This window comes from Fukomys damarensis, unplaced genomic scaffold (assembly GCF_012274545.1).
Source record: "Fukomys damarensis isolate Sample0158 unplaced genomic scaffold, DMR_v1.0_HiC HiC_scaffold_4, whole genome shotgun sequence".
In the NCBI taxonomy this organism is placed as follows: Eukaryota; Metazoa; Chordata; class Mammalia; order Rodentia; family Bathyergidae; genus Fukomys; species Fukomys damarensis.
The window spans coordinates 6,264,459-6,273,286 of NW_022900916.1; the positions used below are offsets into that span (position 1 = coordinate 6,264,459).

At 39.6% G+C, this 8,828-nt stretch overlaps 1 long non-coding RNA gene across 2 annotated transcripts in view; it reads right to left on the reverse strand.

Moving 5' to 3' along the window:
- LOC104871019 overlaps positions 1-8,526 on the reverse strand; it is a 10,235-nt gene extending 1,709 nt beyond the window's left edge. The window contains exons 1-2 of one of the 2 annotated variants that reach the window (XR_004514487.1): positions 8,285-8,526; positions 1,705-1,824 (exon numbers count right to left, since the gene is read on the reverse strand). This is a non-coding gene — a long non-coding RNA (uncharacterized LOC104871019). Of the gene's footprint in view, positions 1-1,704; positions 1,825-7,766; positions 7,847-8,284 lie in introns of those variants that run through there. The other variant, XR_004514486.1, reaches the window with a different exon arrangement.
- Positions 8,527-8,828: the final 302 nt, after the last annotated feature.

Consider the following 8,828-nt stretch of genomic DNA (forward strand, 5'->3'; position numbering starts at 1 on the left):
GCAAGAAGGTTCTTTCGCGCTATGTGGTGATTTTTAAGTCATTCAAAAATTACATAATTCAGTCTGATTAAGTAAGATGAAAAGTTTGGCTCAAGCAATAAGCAGATGGATTTTTAAATATGGCCATATACTGATGATGAAGTAAAAAAAAAGACTGATGTCTCCTTTTTAATGAAAAAGTAGACACAAGTACAAAGGATAATCTCCGAAGCTCGAAGAAATCGTGAGGCCTGAATTGCAGAGAATAGAGCTAGGTTTTAAAAAAAAAAAAAAAAAAAAAAAAAAAAACACACACACACAAAACATTCTGAATCTGCTAACCTCCCTCTTGGTGAGGCAATACATTTTTTCTTCAAAGTATTTAACTTTTATAAAACATTCGGTTGTAAGTTTTTTTTTAAATTTAATTTATTGGTACATTCTAGGTAGACAGTACAGTTACATTCATTACTGGGATCTTGTACCTTTACATGCCAGGTCTTGGTTCTCATTTTTTCCCCTTGTCCCCACCCTCCCTTCACCCTCTCCTCCCCTCCCGCACTTCAAACACTTTAATTCCATTTTTACATTTTCTCATATTTTTTTTCCTTTCCCTTATTCCCCCTTCCCTATCCTTCTCACTGTCCCTACACCTTTGGTCCTTTTCTTCCTTCTAAGTGAAATAAATAAGTCACACATATGCAAATACCAAATAGTTTCTCTGGTGTGAAAAACTAAAATAGTACTCAAGATCCTAACAGAAAAATTAGCAAATAGGAAGAATCGGTTGTAAGTTTTGATGTTCGGAATTACACAGTACCTATATTTTTCCCCACAATGCCTTAAAGTAAATCTTCATTTAAAAGACTTGGTAATGGTATCATGCAGTAGGAACCATAAGTTGGGCAGAACAAGGTTCTGTCTACATCTCACTACTTTCGTGACCTTGAACAAGGTGTGTAATCTCTCTAGGGCTCAGTTTCCTCACTAACAAAATGTAAGTCATAATACTTGCCATTGGAGGAGTACTTTCTTAGATTCTAAGTACGCTTACTCTTGGAGACAGCTCTTATATTACTCTGCCAGGTCTACAGTAACTGAGTACCAGATGTGTGTGTGTGTGTGTGTGTGTAAGGAGCAGAAATGTATTTCTTCACAATTCTGGAGCCCTGATGTCCACTTCAAAGCATCAGCATGGTTAGTTTTTTCCAAGGGCTCTTCCCTTGGTGACTTGTAGATGGCTGTCTTCCTGTTTTTTTTCACTTGGGGTTCCCTCTGCTTGTTCCTCAACACCAGTCAGATTGGATTGGGGCACCCCTGTGATCTTAGCATTAATTCCTCCTTCAGAGGCCCTGTCTTCAAGCACAGTCTGAGTCAAACACAGCAAGGCTGGAATTTCTATCGAATCTGGGAGGAGGGACCCAGCTAAGTCCATAACGCTTCTCCATGTCAAATCACATATATTAATTATTTGGACATATTTTAAAATAGCAACAGATATTTAGAGGATTGCAAGATAGTACTGAGAGATTCTGCATATGCGTGTATTTTACCCAGGTTATCCTAATAGTTACAGATTGCCAGACTGTATTATGGGATCAAACCCCCACTTGTAAATTGGTGCAGAGCATGGCTCTTTGTCACTTTATCGCGTTGATTCGCCAGCTCCCCTGACTGAGCTCTCCCACCCGCTCTCCTCCCTTGTTATCCCCACTCTTCCCACACCTGAAATCTACTCATCATTCTCCATCACTACAGCTGCTCAGGCAGGTCCTAGGGACCTCAGGGTTGGCGAAAAACGTCAATCTCAAGAGACCGCATGCTGCGTGGATTTATCTTGTATCCCTGAAATGGCAATGGCATAAATATTTTTAAATTTATTAAAGCATAACTTACACATAATGAATTGTGCATTTTAAGGATAGACTTTAGTGGGTTTCTGTAAATGCATTTGCACAAGCCATCAATCACTACCAAAACTAAGATGCACAGTATTTCCATCACCTCTTATTTTATGGGAAAACCCCTTCCCCTCACCCAGGGAGCCACCAATCTGTTTTATGTTCCTGTAGATTATATCCACTTTTGTATAAATAATATGATAAAAAGGACCTCTTGGAAAGAGCTTTGTTTTGTTAGTACAGTTTTGAAATAGATCTGTGACTGTAGAGTGCAGTCATCTTTGTATAAATAACATCATACAAATAGTTCTTATGAGTAGTTTCATGATCTTGGTATATATTTTGAATTCACCCCTGTATTTCTGAGAAGTGCCTCATTACATAAATGTACATAACCCATCATCCAATATTCTGTTGACTATTGACATGCATTTGGGTTTCTTCAAGTGAAATTTTTAGTTCACGCAGTAAGTGTATATGTAAATTTATGATAAATTAGCAAAACTTTCCAAAGGCATAGTGCACTATACACTCCTAGAAATAGTTCATGAGTGTTCCAGGTGTCCCACACGCTTAGAAAACACTGCATATTACCAGGTTTTTTATATTATTTTTATTTATTTTTAAACTGTGTCATTCTCATGGGTATGTAGTAATATTTAATACTCATTCAAATTTACATTTTTCTAATGGCCAATGACTCACAGCCTCTTTTCTTGTGATTATTGACCATTCATTTATCTTTTTGCTTGGTGAGGTGTCTATGAGATTTGTTACTCATTTTATTGAAATCTAGTTTTTCATTTGATTATTAACTGGTAAACATTATATAGGGTGAATGAAAGACCTCTGATGTGTATGTTATATATTGCACATCCTAGTTCAGGAGAGTTTCCAAAATTCAGAGCCATTTAGTACAAAAAGTAATTCAAACACATGTTTAAACTAATTCATATGCATGTGTGGCATCGGCTTCCAAATTGCAGATTAGAAATTGACTATTTAGCTATAAGAAACAGTTTGGGTCAAGAAAAATGTGTTCTAAGCTACATCTCTAGGCAAAGCAATGACTTTTCAAGAAGAAATGATCCATGCATTTTTAATTAAAAAAGTGAATCAGTAGACTTTGAAATGGAATTTATTCACTTGCAATAATTATCCACTTATAAAAGAAGTAAATCATTCACATCTTTGCAAATGAAAATTTCCAGTGAATTCTACTTCTTGTGGCTTAAGTAAAATCATTGTTTATATGAACCTGGGAGGGCTACATCACAGATAGAAAGCTAGACAAATACACAGCAATATCAGGTAGATCTTACAAACAATGCCGGCAAGGCTACAGCCTACACAGCAACATTTGAAAAAGCAAAGAGTTAGTTAAATTATCCTTCACACTCAGTTAAAAACTATAGAACCAAAAATAAATAAATAAATAAATAAAATCTTCATGTGATTGTTGGTAAAAAAAAAAAAAACAAACAAGGAAAGGTTACTTTTGTCTAAAGTTGCAGGAAAGAATACAAATACATTTCCCATGTAGAAGAATTAACCAAACCAGATTGCAAGAAAGACTACTGGGTCAACATAAAAGGCTCCAGTATTCAGCTGAGGAAGGCTTCTGGCAAATGCCATGGCCTGATCATCTATAAAAATAATATTGTCAATGCGTTACCATGCATCAGTTACGCTATAATCTGAGTTTATGACAATCAAAAAGAAGTGAATTAAAAATAAATACAAGAGAAATCTCCCGGCTCCTGTGTATGATGCCTGTGAATGAACTCCATGTCTACACATTTGTAGGAAACTCAGCAGGGGAGCATGCTGAGCGCTTCATGGGGGCAACTCCCAAACTCCCCAGTGTGTAATGACCCATATGGGAAAGAAAGGAGAGGAAGGAGATTAACTGTAGGTTAAAAATACCGATTCCGTGCCACGTATGCAACTGATTTGGTTCTTCACCCAAAATACCTGTTTGAAAACTCTGAAATAGCTTGGCAAATGTAGGCTCTGACTTTGATATTTGATGATGTTCAGGTTTTGTTGGGTTTTCATGGTATGTATAGCACTGGTTTTGTGATTTTGATTTTTATAGACCAATCACTCTCAACGAAACTGGAAAGCAGCCTTGATCTATTAATTACCATAAAAGGCATCTCACATTCAGATGCCCCCAGCCTCCAGGAGTGGGGCCCACAATGCCCAGCACACAGAGAATTTTTGCCACTAATTCCTCACCATCTCGGCCAAACCTCATGGGAGGTGCCAGGAAGAGGAAGAAAGTAACTAGATGCTTTCCATGGGGAAACAGCTCCTAGCATGAGTCTTCAGAATGTGGATATGACGTACTCCAAAATGTAGGAGTTTAATAACCCCAAGTATAATTACAGTTGAGAAACTGAAATAAAGACTTTTAGCGTTGGTTTTCCATAATGATTGCCAGTTGACTTGAATTAGTTTTTGCTTATGTGTCCACCCCAACTCCACAGCACCTTTGGCATTTACATTACATGTTTCAGGAAAGCTGTTTAGTTAGTATTTCAATATAGAAGGGGGAGGGAGGGCGAACTGAAGGAAGAAGGAAGGGGAGAGGAGGGAAAGTGGGGAGGGAAGACACTTGTGTGTTCTCGTCATTCTGCCAAAACAGTCATGGTTGGCTAGATTTTCAGCTCTGACCAAATGTCAGGAAAGAAGTTTGAGTGTCAAAATGTAAAATTTTATCTTGGATTAAAGAAAGTTTATTCTTGAGTTGTCAGTAAAAACTTACATGAATGAAAGGCCTACAAAGGTGAGCGTAATTCATAAGATTAACACTGTAATTTCTATATCAGATTTTCTGAGCTACTCATTTGTTGAAGTTAACTTTTTAGATTTGAGTTTTTGATGGGGCACATCCATGCTAAAATGCACCAGTGGCGCTCATTTTTCTCATCCCTGATTTATACTTTGTTCTTTCACTTTTAGTTTAGCTGGTTTGTCTACATTATTTCATTGGTGCATTCATTTCCTGGGATTTTGTTTGTCTGGGTTTTGTTGTTGTTCTTGTTTTATTGTTTGTTTGGTTGGTTTGTTTGCATTAGGGATTGATCCCTGAGGGAAAACCTTCCTGAAAAATACACACAGGAGATACAAATGCCTCACAGAAATGTGATTTTGTAGGGATGAAGACTGATACTCAGAAAGGAGCTCCAGCTGCCTAAACTGTGCAGCATGCCTGTAAGGAGGAGGAACCAAGCTAAAATTTCTCTGGGTACAACAGCTACATTGAATTATTTGAGTAATACCCTGGCTTCCCTACTTCTATGGAATAGATTAATGGAGTAGCGGGTAATGGGCTGGGATCCTTAATCCACAGTAACACGGGTATATGAAAACATCAGTGAATCTAATACCACTTCAAAGAAACTGTGACTCTTTTAGCATGGCTTTCTCAAATTAGGAAGAAGGATATCTGCTTTGTTTTATCTTTGAATGTTTTTGCTCCAGGTGAGATAGACTCTGTGAAAGTTCTTTGGTAAGTATGTATGCAGTGGGATTTAGTTTTATTTAGTTCATTATAATGTATTGTGGAACTTTATGGCTTTTGAAATTTAAGAAAATATGAATGATTGATGGGCTGTCTAGTCATGTTCAGGTTGGCAATACTTTCTGTGTGTGATGCATATCAGTACATTCTCAAACATGCTGTGTTGCTGTCTCTCTGCATGAATATGTATTGAAATAATTGATATTATTATGTTTACTAAATCAACATTAAATATCATTTAGGAAAGTTTTTAATTCAAAGTTTTTCTCAAACCCCATATTTTCAAAAAATGTACTTTCTTAAATATCTTGCAGACATAAATTTTAGTTTTCTCACAGTCTGCAAAATGTACTTATACTTGGAAGAGTAAGTGCTCTCTATGAATCCAGAAAAAAATCAAACTTCTACACTATTTGGAGGAAGAAGTCTTGATTACAAAATAAGAATTCCTCATCTAATGGCACCTGTGCTCTGACAAGAGGGAGGGCCCAGTCCGGAGTGGCTGTCACTAAAGAAGGGAGCTCTGCCTGCTCCCCATGGCACCCTCTGCTCCTGGCTGCCCACAGACCAGGGCTGGGGACGTGTCTCATACAACAGATACCGATAGAGGCTCTGACGACTGTGCGTTCAGTCCATCGTCAGGCCCAAGTCCTGGGTGATAACTGCTCTCTGACTTCCAACTGCGCTTCATGGGGGCCCCACCCTCCCGACCTAGTCCAACCCTCCCAGAACTTCCACCTTCAAAACCACTAAGTTTGGGGTGAAGGCTTCAACATATATATTTAGCGGGGAGGAGGTGCAAAATGCAGTAATTATATAACATGCTAAAGGCAGAGCGTTGGGTGATGGTTGGCTTCCTTCCTTTTCTTTTTCTTACTCTCCTTTCCTGCTTGATAGTAAATATTGGTAAGTTCAGTATAATTTGACCTTTTTGATATAATATAATCATTAAAATTAAATTACAACTTAATATAACACCCCATTTGATCTATTGTGGCTAAGGGGATATACAAATTGCACCTTCATTTTAACAAACTTCAGGACTCTAGGACTCCTCAAAACTTCTTTCCTGATGCTAAAACGCCAAATTGGCTCAATCTTTGCCATTTATTTTTCCAAATCAATTAACTTTTTTACCAGTGTTGTATTTGAAGCCATCTAATTTCTGTTTCCTGTTGATTTTCCAGACACTCAAAGGCACAGACTCATTATTAGGAAAACTATGACGTTACATAATCTTTGAGGCAAAGTAGAACGGTAAAGCAGTTGTAAGGGATAAAAAGGATGTTTCTGGAGAGTTACTGCTGGGTCATCTCTTCCCGCCTCCTCCTCAGGCAGTCAAAGCACGTCCAAAATGGTGGCAAACAAAGGTGCAGGCCTGAAGGCTGCCTGGGAGCCCACAGGGCCTCAGTCATGCGAGAGAGCGGCCTAAGTAGTGCATTCAAATGCAGAGGAAAGTAATATGGCAATCACCACTGGCAGCTCACCCAGGCTTCACTGCTATTAATCTCGAATTAACTTCACAAAAGATCAATTTCCTAGTAAGGATTTGGGGCTTTGAGTGGCGGTCTAGAGAAGAGACTGGCGCTTTGACTGACATCCTGAACTTACACCCTGATGATTACCACTTAGATATTAAAAGTTCTACAGTTGTGCCTACTAGATTTGTTTATAAGGATAATAATCACCTCCACGGAGGTTTCTTGGCACATAATAATTGAAAAAGGTGCAATCCTTCTAGAAAGTATTTGCTTTGGAATATCTGTTCTCTAAACACAAGGCCATTTTTTTTAAATCATATATTTAAAAAAGAAGTGACTGAATGACGTACTTAACTACCATCAACAGAGTTTTGCTTTATGAGACATATAGAATGAAAAACAGAGAAAATCATAAATCACTATATTTAAAAAAGAAGTGACTGAATGACATACTTAACTACCATCAACAGAGTTTTGCTTTATGAGACATATAGAATGAAAAACAGAGAAAATCTATTAACATACGAATGGAATTCATTTGATAAAACTATGGAGCTTTTCCTTAAGCTATTTGAAAAATTAGGGTTTATCTATCTAATATCAGTAAAATAATGGCCTTATGTCGCATAAATATCTTTAACATGATAATAGTATCTTATGACTAAGTTAAAATATTAAAAAAAAATAAATCAGCTATTTTGTGTTCTTTCTAAACACAGGTAAAGGCATAATTATGTAAATTCCAAAAAGGAATTGTCTCATATGGTGCACCGTAATTTAACTTCTGGAACCGATTTTTTAAATTTATGGTTTATCAGAAAAAGCATTAATTTTTAAATTTTTAAATAGACTGTTTCTTAAAGCAGTTTTACATACACAGGAAAAATGAGCAGAGTGCAGGTTCCCACTCACTTCCTGCCCAGGATCCTCAGCCTGCATGGATAGCACAGCATGGACAGCCCGCAGGTTACTTGAGGGCTCGCTCTCCATGCGGTCCATGCGTCCACTCTGCCACTGTCACACAGAATGGTGTAACTGCCTGGGAACCTTCCGTGCTCTCCTTATTTCCTCCATGTTTTTAATAAGCTGTATTCTTTCAAAGTCAACGGCTCTCAGCCTGGGGTGGGGGGTGCTTGCCTGTTTCCATACACTCAGGAGACTGAGGCAGGAGGGTCCCCTGGGCCTCGGCATTATGGAACACGCTGAAGGACATGAAGGAAAATGAAGTGTCCAGGTTCCTGAGGCCTTGCGAAGCATGACAGCTGATAACATATTGGGGCTCTGACAGCAGTTGCCAAAAAGGCATGGGGGGACAGGGTCTCGCTAATAACGCATGTCATTTCACCCGGTCCGTCCCAAATAGGATTCCTATGTGGCACTAACAGCTCACTCACATGAAAGCAGCCACAGTTTTAAGTCAGAGCCCTTCTGGGAACACCCCATAGACTGGTGGCCGAGGATCCGAAGACTGATTTCTCACCTCCCAGGGGCTGGGAGGCCACGGTCAGGACACAGGCAGCCTTGGGGTCTGGCGACCTCTGGTGGGTCACAGATGCCCCTTCTCGCTGTCCTTGCATGGCAGAAAGGGAAGCAAGCTGCCTGCCGCCTCACTGGGCTCAGGATGGTGCCACCCTTGCAGCCCTATCCCTCCTGACAGCATCACTGTGAGGATGCACTGTGGGACACAACGTTCAGGCAGCTGCAGCTCCCAGTGGAGGAGCTGATGGGGCCCCCAGTGGTCCCTGTCCTGGGGCCCCGTGGGCGTCTTCTAAGCTGGCACGGGCTCGGGAGCTGCCTCTGTGAAGCTTCCAGCCTGGAGCCCTTCCTAACACCCGTTCCTCTACGGATGAGCCTCGGGACCTCTCTCCAGAGCAGCCTACTTCCCCTGCAGCACTGGGCTGGGGTGGATCTGAGACCCAAGCAGCAGCAAGGCACCTG